Source organism: Lactuca saligna, chromosome 2, assembly GCF_052625555.1.
Source record: "Lactuca saligna cultivar CGN05327 chromosome 2, ASM5262555v1, whole genome shotgun sequence".
Taxonomy (NCBI): domain Eukaryota; kingdom Viridiplantae; phylum Streptophyta; class Magnoliopsida; order Asterales; family Asteraceae; genus Lactuca; species Lactuca saligna.
In genome coordinates, this window is record NC_136418.1 from 126,530,341 (window position 1) to 126,543,605 (window position 13,265).

General features: G+C 40.0%; 1 non-coding gene across 1 annotated transcript; it reads left to right on the top strand.

Annotated features, from left to right (window-relative positions):
- Positions 1-10,781: 10,781 nt before the first annotated feature.
- Positions 10,782-10,888, top strand: LOC145033206 (small nucleolar RNA R71). The gene has a single exon (XR_013677442.1). It is a non-coding gene; the product is annotated as a small nucleolar RNA R71 (small nucleolar RNA).
- The last annotated feature ends 2,377 nt before the right edge of the window (positions 10,889-13,265 follow it).

Sequence of the window (13,265 nt, forward strand, 5' to 3'; positions counted from 1 at the left end):
TTCTATAAGACTTTCTCCATCTCAAAACACCATAAAATTCATTGCTTTTTAGACATGCATGTCCAATGCATGTCTTCAACACATGCTAGGTCAAAATTGTAACACTGCATTTAAGGTTTCTCCCTTTAATCCCTTCATTTACAATCTTAGAAAATTGGTCCCTAGTCAAGTACGTTTGGCGTACTGGCTCATAGTTTGGCCGCAGAGGCGCCCATGTATACGGGGCGTACGACCGGTTGGGGCAAACCCTAATTTTTAGGGTTTGTGCCTTATTTAAACACCTTAAGTTGCTTTGGGAGTTTCTTCTGACCAACCTCCACCTCTCCAAATGCTGAGAACGAAACACTAGCCTTCATTTGAGTATTTGTGATCCATTGTTGTGATCTTGTGGTGCTATTGGATCCTTTGAAGGAGGTGAAGCTTCGGTGGACTTGGATCTTGAAGATCTAGAATCTTCATCAACTTTTCAAGCTATTTGAGGTATAAAGCTCTAAACTTGATGCATCATTATGTTAGATCTAGTTAAGGCTTGTTCTTATGCTTTTTATGGTACTTTAAGCCATGCTTGAGAATATGAGCTGCTCCAGAAGCTAGGGACAGTAAAACTTGGCATTTTGAGGTCCCTTATGTTGGATTAGGTGTCTAAGCCCATAACTATAATTGGTATGTACTTGATTTGATAGAAGCATGGTCCTTTTGGATTGCCTTCACCTTAGCAACTTGACAGATTGACTTTTGGAGAAAGAGGTTTGATTTATTATTTGGAATAATAAATTGATTTATTAACGTATTATGAAAATAATATATTAATTAGAAATCATGTTATTTAATTAGTATTTAATCAGAAATTAATTTTGGGATTAAATGAACTGATTAAAAGAACATGGGTTGTTTTGCAAATCATTGATAGTTGTGAACCGGGTTGTAACACTCCAAGTCAAGTATTAATTTTAAACCCTCAAAGTTGAACTAATTAGCTAATGGTCTCCTGTGGGTACGCGGGGCGTAACTACGGATACGCTCAGCGTAATAGGATAGAAGGATCGCGAAGGAACTAGGCATACGTAAGAGGTACGCCGGGCATATGCAGCAGAGGACCAAAACTCTAATACGCGGTCTTGCCATCTATTTAAACACCTTTAAGCCTTTGGACCCAACCTTATTCACCCCTAGAGCCTCATTTTCATCCCTCGTCACATGAGAGTCATTGTGATAGAGTGTTTGATCCTAAGGAGTGGGTTTTGTGGTCTTGGTAGAGTTCATTTAAGAAGAAGGAGATCCTAAGCAAGCTTGGAGTGGATTGGAGTTTCAAGTTTTTACATTTAGTTCACCTTGGAAGGCTTCTGGAGGTATAAATTCGTGACATTTCCATCATGTTCTTTAGATCTAGTTAGGGTTTTCATTTTGTCCCCTTTAGTGAGATCTATACCTTCTCTTCGATGTGAAGCAACTCTAGAGGCTGAGATGTCCAGATCTGAGCTTTGTAAGCATGCTAAGTGCATAATGTTACGAGCTTGGTGGGTTCTAAGACTCCATGCATGATTTGAGAGCTCTTACTTAAGGTCTTAGAGGGAGAAGTGAGGGTTTGAGCTCCTTCATAGCATGCAAGGTCATACAGTCGCCAACTTTATGACCTAGGTCGTTAAAATGTGTTCAGATCTGATTTTGGAATGTTAAACCAATTAGTATTAAGCACTTAATGGAAAGAGTGCTTAATCTGTTCCTACACTGGGTATAACAGGGAGAACGCCGCGCGTAATGCGTAGAAGCCCAGTACACTGTGTGTACCATGGTGGTACGCATGGCGTATGCACCCCTGATGGACTTGGACGCATTTTGGGCCATAAGTTGTTTTGGCCTTAAACCATTTTTGGGCCTGTCCATAATTCGAGTTAATGAGCCAATTGATTAGTATTGGGACGAAAATATTATAATTGGTCCTTGATGGGCTATGTGGCCCATTAATAAATTTGGAACATGGATCTTGGGGCCCATTAGCTAAGGATGACTCTTGGGCCATTAGGAAAGAACTTTGGGATTGAATTTTCAGTTTGGCCATGATCAACTCTAATCTTGGGTTAATTTTGATTTTTTTTAGCGCTAGTGGTTGCAGATTATTAGGAGGAGAACATTCGTATTCATCGGATGGAGGTGAGTCTCCTCACCATGCCAATGTGTCTAAGGCACCAAGGCCGGTCCATTATGTGTTTATGATATATTCCTTAGCCATTCTGTGAATTTATATGTTTTGTTATTGTGCATGCATGAAAGACCTCGGGGGGTTCCCGAGGCACTTAAGTGTAAGATCTTGGAGGGTTTCCTTGGCATCTTTGGTCGAAGACCTCGGGGGGTTCCCAAGGCACTTAGGTGTAATACCTTGGAGGGTTTCCTTGGCATCCCAGGTCAAAGACCTCGGGGGGTTCCCGAGGCATTGGGCTAAGACCATGAGGGGGTTCCCATGGTACCCAGAGTAAGTCCCTGGAGGGTTTTTAGGGCCTCCCTATGTGGCTAGTATGCATGGTCTGTATGTTCTGTTTAGTGGATATGTTATGTGTGTTTGTGTGAGGGTGTGCTCTGGGGAACTCACTAAGCTTCCAAGCTTACCGTTTGTGGATTTGTTTCAGGTACATCCGAGCCCAAGGGCAAGGGCAAGGCATGATGGCGTGGTGTGCACTCTATCTCTCTTTTATTGCTACATTTGGGACGCTCAGATAATTTTAAACATAATGTAATAATTATGGATTTGAAAACAATTATGATAGAATTTCACAATTTATGCAATTACGTTTATTAATTAAAAATGAAAATTTTCTTTGAAAAATTAGATTGTTAGAAGTTGGTATCAGAGCCTTAGTTTGAGGGATCTAGGCACACTCTCGAGTGTGTCAGGACTCAAACTAAGGAAATGGTAAAATCGTTTTCGAAAAACAATTTAAAAATGGTTTTCAAAAAGGAAATGAAAAGATGAGAGTGCAGCGCGCGCGATCAGCCGAGCCAAGTAAGTAGTTCCTCAATATGTTAGCCATACTATACTGATATTCGAGTTTGTTGATATCATGGAACTTGCGATTTGTATGATTTTAAAATTGTATACGGTTAGGAGCTTATAGCCTTAGAATGATTGATTTGGACTTATTTCCTGTTCCTTGTTTGGTTGTGGTCCTAGAGCAGAATCTTTTATTCCAAAGTCTATTTGGTCCTTTTTCTGTGTACAATTTGCATGCATAAAGGCAACCTGTCAGGAGTGGTTTGATAAATGTGAGTATAATAAATCTTAGGACGACCTGAGATTTGATATATGCGGAAGATTGTGGAATATGGTTTAGTTTCCAGGCAAGTTGGGGTTGTCAGGTAGAGCATCGTGGAAAGGTACACATAGGTGTGGAAGGTAGTATTGGGCCTATACTACTGGAAGCACAGGACATGTACCCGAACCAATGTTAGATCTGACGATTTCAAGGAGGATCGGTGTAGGAAGATCCCTCATATAGTAAATCAGATCATTGCAATTTATTATATTTCAGATCAGAATGGTAGTGACACTATTTGGAGCTGGGGGATCAGGATCAAGATCTGGATCCGGGGCGGGATCAGGAGACATTATTGATGTCATTAATGAGAGGCTATGCGAGCTCATTGCAGCCGAGGTTACCAAGGGCATCCTTGATGCGAACCCGGTCATCTTTGGGATGGTCAAGGAGGGTATTATGGATCTTATAGAGGAGAGACTCAAATCATTCAGGGCTGAAATTGCAGCAGGCTAGGTCGGGGCCTGAATTCTCTCATTCCGGGAGTTCAAGGCGTGTGGGGCGCCGAAGTTTTTCGGGTTCAGGGACCCCATTATCAGTCGACACTCGGTAGCGGATATTGAGAATGCCTAGCGCACGAGTTCCTACCTGGATGTGGTGAAGGTTGTGTTTGCTTCTTGTATGCTGAGGGATAGGGCTCGAGATTGGTGGGGCGAGGTTACTAGTCAAGTGGGGCCATCCGGGGTGGCCGAGATGTCAAGGGCCGAGTTTGTTCGGCGATTTGACAGAAAAATAGTTATCTTCCTTTTAACAGAAAAATAGTTATCATCCACACATAAGGTTCTTTAACAAGCTAAAATCAACAAAATCACCAACATTGAATTAATCCTACCATAATAATCAATCCATAGTATCAATATTGTATCCCCAAACAGAAGTTTAAGAGTTTTAGCTCATGTTTGAGGTAATAAACAGCATAAAAACGAATTCTAATTGTCTAGCCATAATGGAAAACAAAAGATTAAGTAGAATGATGTAGATTTACCTCCAAATCTCCTTCGGAATTGAATTCTAGGTTGTATCTTCGTTCTTCAGGTCTCTCCTGGATTTGATTCGCAGCTTACTTCTCCCCAAGGGTTCCAGAATGTTGAATGTCGATCTGGAGAGCCGTATATATAGATTCGACCCGACTCGCCGAGTCGATAACTTAAATCCCGTGTACGGTAAGTCACGAAGTCCTTATCTTTTCATTATCTTCTCGATCCTTCGCTCGGACTCTCCGAGTAGGTGTTAGTTTTGGTGGTTTTTCTTCTTTGTTCAATTCCCGAGCTCCAAACCGCTTCTCCTGCTTCTTTTTGCTTCCAAGCTGCAACTTTGGACTGAAAACATAATACAAGCACTTTTAAGTATCTTTTGTCCATGAAATGCAATAATTTAGCTAACAAATGATAAAAATCTATGCTTAATGTAAGACTAAATATGCAAATATCAAAATACCCCACACTTGACTTTTGCTTGCCCCCAAGAAAAACCGAATTTTAACACATTAGAATCACATATGACAATTCCAATCTAACCCAGCCATTATGCCAAGACCGCAACGCATGCATTTGTGTCTAAAATTTTTCCTAAGGACCCCCCATACTCCAAATACTCATAATCCTCATAAACATTCACCCACTCACCTCGAACTATGCTCATTTTATGCATCCCTCCGAATCCATCCACGGAAAACCTTTTAACCTCAAGGTATTTTTGGTTGAGCAACCCAAGCATACATAATCTAGACAATTATAATTTACGATACCATATTGGAGCTCTTTGGAATTCTTCATTTCTTTGACATTTGATCTTTTATTTCTTTGAATTCATCACCTTGTTGTTTGATTTTTTGTATCTTCAATTTTTAAATTTCTTCGGAACTTTTGATCTTTGAACTTCACTTTTACTGCTCCAAAAATTCTTCAAACTTTTTCATGTAATTCTCTCTTTTTTTACATGTTCCTCACTTTTTTTTCACTCAAATCCCTACATGCTTAAGCAGGGGCGCTCAACTTCAATCTTTATTGGTTAACGATAATAATTTTCCTGGATACATTTCTGGTACACGATGCTAAACATATTGCATCCCTCGGAGTGAGCGAGGTCGTGTTTTTGTCCCATGATTTCACTGGAATAAGGAAGCCACAAATGCACTAGAACGTATATAGGCTAAACTAAACATTTGGGTCTTCATGCAATTTTCAACATAACTCTAACATGGAATCCAAATTATTTTTTTACCAAAATTTCCTAAATTAATTCCTAAGTCATATTTTTGGTATTCACAAATTTTAAAAATTACCCTAAATTAAGATATTAGGATTCTATATTTACTAAGACAACATCAACCCCTACCCCACACTTAATTTATGCAATGCCCTCATTGCATGTAATGCATGAAAAATAACAAACACAAAATGTAGAGAGAATTAGAATAGACTCCCCTGGGATAGTAGTCGCTAGGTCGATATCTCTTCTCTTCAACTCCATCTTCAATTGACTTTATCCATGGAAATAGTGCATCCATGTCTCGGATATCAAATCACATGAGGGCAGCTTCAAATGTGCAGGAAAAATAGTACAAAACCTCCAGGAATTGATTGCAAAGAATAAATGGTCAAGTGGTGCAGCCATCAGCATCGAATCGGCAGTCTCCAATGTGAACAAACAAGTGACTCGTCGAGTCATATAGACGACTCGTCGAGTATGGTCGCGGAAAGCCTCAAATGTGTAAGTACAAAGGGCGACTCGTCGAGTAGGTTTATTGCACCCGGCGAGTCGACCGCTGGGTGGAAAAAAAATCTGCATTCTTTCCAGCTGTTGATAAAGCTTAATAACTTCCCATAACTTCTAAAATTATTTACTTAATACCCTTAGGACCGGACTCGACACCTTAGCTCTAAACGTCGCCCTTTCTTGACTCTCTTCCACTCTTTTTCCTCTTTCTCTCAAACTCTAAACCCTTTAAGCAAGCATTCCCAACTCAAAATCTGAAAGTCATCAAGGCAAATAAAACATCAAACACATAACTTAGAGTTCCAACCAAAAATTCAAAACACACCAAACAAATCAAAAACAAAAATAAAATGAAAATTGTTCCATTAAACATTAAAAAAAACTAATCCTCCTCCTCATCATCATTGCCATGAGAAGCTTCGCTTCCACCACCTCCACTTCTCCTTGCATCAATGACCTCGTCCCACGAAGGAATGTAGGGAAAATTACCCCCATCAATGTGCGGAATATGGAAATGATCGAAAAGCCGCACGTGGGATTCGTTGCTAAAATTGATGCCCCTCGCCATTTGATCTTGGAGCCTCCTCATCCCAACATTGTACCAATACATTGGTACCTCATCATTGTCCACCGGAATCACCGGCGGCTCCTCCTCAACTTCCCGCTTGCGTCTCGATCTAACTCTCCTTCCCGGTGCCTCGGGTCCAATTACCGGATCGTCACTTAGGATAGCGTAATGACCACCGCCAAAGTCTTCAATAATCCTCGCCCTCCGAAAAAGAATAAGATTAAAGGGAAGGGCAGGAACCATTGTCATCAAATTCCATGCTCCACGGGTCATCAACCCATACGAGTTGGCAAGTCGGGTCACGAACATGCCACCGTTAATTTTGGATGGTTTGTGATCCTTGACCGCACCCTCTGAAAAATAAGAAGCCAAACACCATGGAATGTTGTAGAAAGTGTTGGGCGTGATGATACTCCAAATATAAAATACATCAAGGTTGGACACCTTGTCGTCATCTTTCCATTGATTGATGGTAGTGGAGATAAGGCGGTGTATGAGGCTGTGTGTAGGAGACCTAATGCTCCCTTCTTGAGCCGATTTCGTAATATACACTTTGTTGGCGATTGTTTTCCACCAACCGGTACTTGTAACACCGTCGGGAAACACCTTATGAGATTGTTCCAAAAAGGCACGGAAAATAGCAGTAGTAACCAATGGTTGGTCGTAAATCCAGATTCAACATGCAAGCTCAATGACCGAACATTGATGGTATTCACCCCCAAGACAAAAACTAAAACTTGTGGGGTGGTAGCAATCATCTCCTCCTCGGAAAGACACCGTGGAGAAAAATTCCCAGCAAAGCTCTCGATACACCGGCTCTTGAATTCTAAAAACCCGACTCCATCCATCACATATCATCGTCTCTCCTTCATAAGTAAATTCTTTCACAAGGTAAGGCGCCAACTCTTCTTCATACCGGACACTATTTAACCAATCCCAGTCAATTCGATTAGGTACATACACCTCCTTCTTTCTGACATCAGCCAGCCTCTTCTTCCATCTCGTCATTGTTGAAGCCGATTCAATTGGAGGAAAATTCAACCAAGGAAAATCCCCTTGGTTTCCTCTTGAGATTTGTCCTCTGAAAAACATGATTCCTGCAAAATAAAGAACAAACAACCCAGCAAATACAGAAAATCATCAAAAACAAACTTCATCTGGGTCCCCGACTTGACTCGTCGAGTCCATGAACGACTCGGCAAGTCGCTCGAACTGTGCGAGTCAGTCGACGTGTCGAGCCAAATTTGACAATAAAAACTTGAACTTTTTTCAAGGGTTTTGTCCCTGGATGTTCCTAAGATGTATTGGAGCAAGAATAACCATCCAAAACAACACAATTCATATTAAATCAAAACCCTAAAAATTCACTAAACTTCAAAATCGGGTATTGTATGAAATTGACACCCTAAATCATCTAAGAATCATGGCTTTAACAGAATTAAGGAAGAAATTAAGTGCCTTTGTTGATAGAAATTGAAAATCTTGAAGAAAGAGTGTAGAAGATGATGAATGCTTGAGAGAGAAAAGAAAAGAGGCGCACGTCGAGTAACGGGTTGAAAGAATGCTCTCATTAGGGTTAAAAAGCCTAGCTTTACCGGATGTAAAAATTAAAATTTTTTCGATAAATAAAACCAACTCGTCAAGTCAGGGTCAGAATCGGCGAGTCTGGTCGCGAGTTCAAAAGAATATTTCATTTTGTCATAAATATTCATTCCATCCCACACTTAGTCCATACGCACTCTCAATCAGTCATGCCTAATGATTTAAAGGACGAAAATAAAATCCTAAAAATGAAAAATCAAATAAAGATAAAAGAAAGCAAACTCTAGTAACGGGTTGCCTCCCGCAAAGCGCTTCTTTTTAAGGAGTTGTTAGCTGGACTCCTTCCCATCTACGTTTCTTCCTCCTCCTGCATCGGGAATGCACACCTAATCTTTTACTGTTTATACTTTGTCTTGTAAGCGTGTATCTTCTTCTTGTAAGCCCGTCTTAATTCTTCTCTCTTCTTCCATATAGCATAATCTTCCACTGCATGAGTTACCCTTGTCCTCATCTTCTTCTTCTTCACCCCATTCTCTTTAAAATTTATTACTTCATAGTTGGTGAAAATTCAGGATCGAGGTTTGGTAATACGTGACTTAATGAATGGGTCATCAGCATCATCTTTAATAACCATTGCATCTCCCTCTTCTCCAAAGCTAGCCTCTTCTTCAAGTGGATTGTCCTCGTATTCTTGCATGATCGTATCGAGACACGATACATGAACGTGTTGAATGTCACCATCCTTTCCTCCTTCTGTTGCTTGATCTTCTGTAGAACTAGGGAAAATCTTCACGTCTAGAGCATGCAAGGAACTGGTAACAAGTAGATTAAAATCGGCTAAGTTGTTGTGATTTTCGACTGGACTCGTCGAGTCCATAAAAGCGACTCGGCGAGTCAGAGCGAATTCATCACATTCCACCGTGTTTTCTGAATTAGCTCCTTCTAGAAGCTTCTCTATTTCCTCCAGGTCATTGCCACCATCACCAATTTCTCCAGAAGATAGCAAAAACTTAATTGGATCTTCGTCTTGTAATAGAGAAAGTTCTTTTTGTAGTTTTTCATCATCCAAATTAAAGAATGAGACTTCTTCTTTTCTTCCTTCTTCTTGCTTAACTTATGGTAGAGCTTTAAACACTATTGTCTCATCTCCTACCCTTAATGTTAGTGTCGACTCGCATACATCTATTAATGCACCCGCGGTATTCAAAAATGGTCTCCCCAAAATAATTGGAATTTTGGGGTCTTCTTCCATATCGAGCACTACAAAGTCCACAGGAAATATAAACTTATCCACCTTGATGAGGAGATCTTCACAAACACCTCTTGGAATAATATTCATCTTATCTTCCAAATGGATCTTCATATTCACAAACCTCGGCTCCGGTAAATTCAGCTTCTTGAAGAAAGACCAAGGAGTTAAATTAATACTTGCACCCGAATCGGTCAACGCTTGAGTGGCAAGTACATTTCCAAATTGACAATGAATTATGATGCTTCCCGGATCACCCTTCTTTTCAGGTAGCTCACTCATTACTATCTCTGCAACTTCAGCTAAATCTTTTCTAGCAGCAAAGAGACCTTTCAGCAAGTTAAAATACTTGGGTGTTTGAAGCATTGTTTCCACAAATGGGATGTTTACTTGAAGGGCTCTAACATGCTCCATGAAAGCTCTGTATGCTCTAACCTTCTCAGTAGGTATGGCTTTGATTGGGTATGGAAGAGGAGGGTTGTAAGGCCATAAGGAAACAGCAGTTTTGTCATTAGGGCATGGACTCGTCGAGTCCATTAGAGGGACTCGGCGAGTCTGGTCGGGTTTTGTTGGATCCGACTCTTCTGTCTTTTCTGCATGCACCTTGGACATCTTCTGTGCAGGGGTGAAATTTTTTCCAAAGCTGGAGGTCACAACACTCACATTCTCCATTCTCAGATTATTCTCGGTTTAACTTGGAAGTTGACCCGGTCTTCTCCCATTCACTTGTTGTGCAAGTTGTCCTAGCTGTTTCTCAATGTTGAGAATAGATGTTTGATGATTCCGAAGTATATTTCTAGTCTCATGTATTGCAGCATCATGATCAGTGTGCCTTTTCTCGGACGCGGCTATAAATCTAGTGAACATTTCTTCTAAATCGGCCTTCTTTTCCATAACTGGTTCTTCCTTTTGATAAAAACCCCTCTCCTTCTGCTTGTATTTCTCCTCCTTCCCCTTTTTGTATTCTTCATACGGGATCCATTCCTTCTTTGGTTTCCGCCAATTCTCATCGTAACGATCGTCGCTTGAATAAAACACTTGCTCCTTTTTGTATCCATTTGCATCTAAGTCACAATCCTTCATGAGATGAGGCCCACTACAATTCTCGCATCCAACTCGAATAGCATGGATTGTTTGATCCATTTTTGTCATCCTTCTATCTAAACTATCGAGCTTAACCATCATCGCCGTTATGCCATCATTTTCCGAGTTCACTACCCCCCTGCTTACTTCATTTCTTGGGTTGTGGTATTCTCTAGAATGTTTAGAGAATTCTTCAATTAATTATTTATTTTCCGGGGTTGGCTTCCTTGTGAGTGGGCCTTGCGAGTCGAGCAATTGCCTTGTGGTGACATTGACTCCATCATAGAAGATGGAAGCTTCTTGTTGGCTATTAATGTCATGGTGTGGGCAATTTCTGAGAAGACCTTTGTACCTTTCCCACGCCTCATAAAGAGATTCTCCGGGTTGTTGCTCGAAGTTCGCAATGGCTTTCTTTAACTTGGCTATTTTGGAAGGCAGGCAAAAATGGTCTATGAACTCTTCTTTCATCTTGGCCCATGTGGTGACTGACCCGGGAGGAAGTGACTTGAGCCAGTCTTTTGCAGCACCTTTGAATGTGACTGGGAGCATGCGAAGTAGTTGAGTCTTGTGTGGCACATTTGGTACGTTGAAGTAGTTAGCTACATCATTTACTTCATCCAAGTGCTTGTAGGCATCTTCGTGGTCTTTTCCATAGAAGGGAATCTCCTTAAGTTGAGCGAGTATGTGGCCCTTTAGTTCGAACGTAGCAGTAGTGGGAATTGCGGGTTGCACAAGTCCCGATCCGGTGTCGTCACGCATCCTCTTCTTCCATTCCCCCATGGGGATTTCATCGATGTTAGCCATGGTGAGAGCTAACTCGTCTTCAAAGTCGGATTCGCGCTCGAAAGTGAGATTTTCTTCTCCCTCGGTCTCATACTCGGTGTCTTCTTTAAACGGATCTTCGATTGCTAAAGAGGCACTGGATGCTCCTGATTTGCTACTCTTCTTGCTGAAAACGGACTTGAGGTTCTTTAGTGGCGAGTTCTTTGAAGAAACGGATTCTCCAACGGCTTTTCCTTTGTTCCTCCTAAGTGCGGATTCCGGGTCTTCTAGAGGAGGGACCAGAGGTGTATCAGATCCTAGGGTCATGAAAAAACTGCAAGCAAAATAAAAAAACGCATAAAAAGAACAAAAATAAAATAAAAACTAAAACTGTAACAGCGACGGACTCGCCGAGTTGGAACGAGTGCACTCGGCAAGTTCAAGGCAAAAACAGAAAAAAAAAATCTAATTAAATAATAAAACGGTTATTTATTAAAACCTATACTAATTACTGAATTACCTGAGAATTAACTTTGTATGAGATAAATCCCACACAAAGGATCGATAAAAATAAAAACTAGTGCTAATTTAGAACCGTTCCCCGGCAACGGCGCCAAAAACTTGATGTGTGTAATACCAACTAGTATTAAACCTACTTTTAATTATAAAATAAACACACAAAGGCAGTGGACCTATCAATTGTGGTAAAGCTAAATAAGTAGGGTATCGAACACAAGGAACGGTAAATTAAAACTAAAAACTAATTTTATCTAAATTAATTAATAAGTAGGGGTTTTTCTCTAGTTTTACAAGACTAGAAACTTACTACTGTCACTAAAAAAACTAGAAAAGCAAAGATTTAACTAAATTCAATAATGAGAAGGACTTCTGTTTAGTTCAACTCAATTGATCCTATGGTTGATATTATGGTAATAGTGCAATGGGTTAATTCTTCTCTTGGCTACCGATTCAATTAATTAGATTCACATTCACTGCACTAATCCTTAGAGAACAAACTAACTCAAACAGTGATCAGTTGTCTGATTTAATTTAATTCACTAGATTATTTATTCGGGTTAATTTAGACTTGTAATAGCTAACTAATTTCATCCTTTAGTTAACTTCTTGTTGAAGGTCATCACACAAGCTCACACATGAATTTACATATTTTTTCTTATTAATTCTACTTTCATGTTCATTAATCCTAGACATATGACAAAGTGGTCACATAACATATGAGGTTGATAATTAAAAGATGTTCATACTATCTAATTATCTTCCTATTAACAGAAAAATAGTTATCATCCACACATAAGTTTCTTTAACAAGCTAAAATCAACAAATCACCAACATTGAATTAATCCTACCATAATAATCAATCCATAGTATCAATATTGTATCCCCACACAGAAGTTTAAGAGTTTTAACTCATGTTTGAGGTAATAAACAGCATAAAAACGAATTTTAATTGTCTAGCCATAATGGAAAACAAAAGATTAAGTAGAATGATGTAGATTTGCCTCCAATCTCCTTCGGAATTGAATTCTAGGTTGTATCTTCGTTCTTCAGGTCTCTCCTGGATTTGATTCGCAGCTTACTTCTCCCCAAGGGTTCCAGAATGTTGAATGACAATCTGGAAAGTTGTATATATAGATTCAACCCGACTCCGCGAGTCCATGTCCGACTCGACGAGTCTATAACTTAAATCCCATGTACGGTAAGTCACGAAGTCCTTATCTTTTCATTATCTTCTCGATCCTTTGCTCGGACTCGCCGAGTAGACGACCCTACTCGCCGAGTAGTTGTTATTTTTGGTGGTTTTTCTTCTTTGTTCAATTCCCGAGCTCCAAACCGCTTCTCCTTCTTCCTTTTGCTTCCAAGCTTCAACGTTGGACTGAAAACATAATACAAACACTTTTAAGTATCTTTTGTCCATGAAATGCAATAATTTAGCTAATAAATGATAAAAATATATGCTTAATATAAGACTAAATATGCAAATATCAAGCTGCAAGGGTTCGGAGGTTTTTACAGC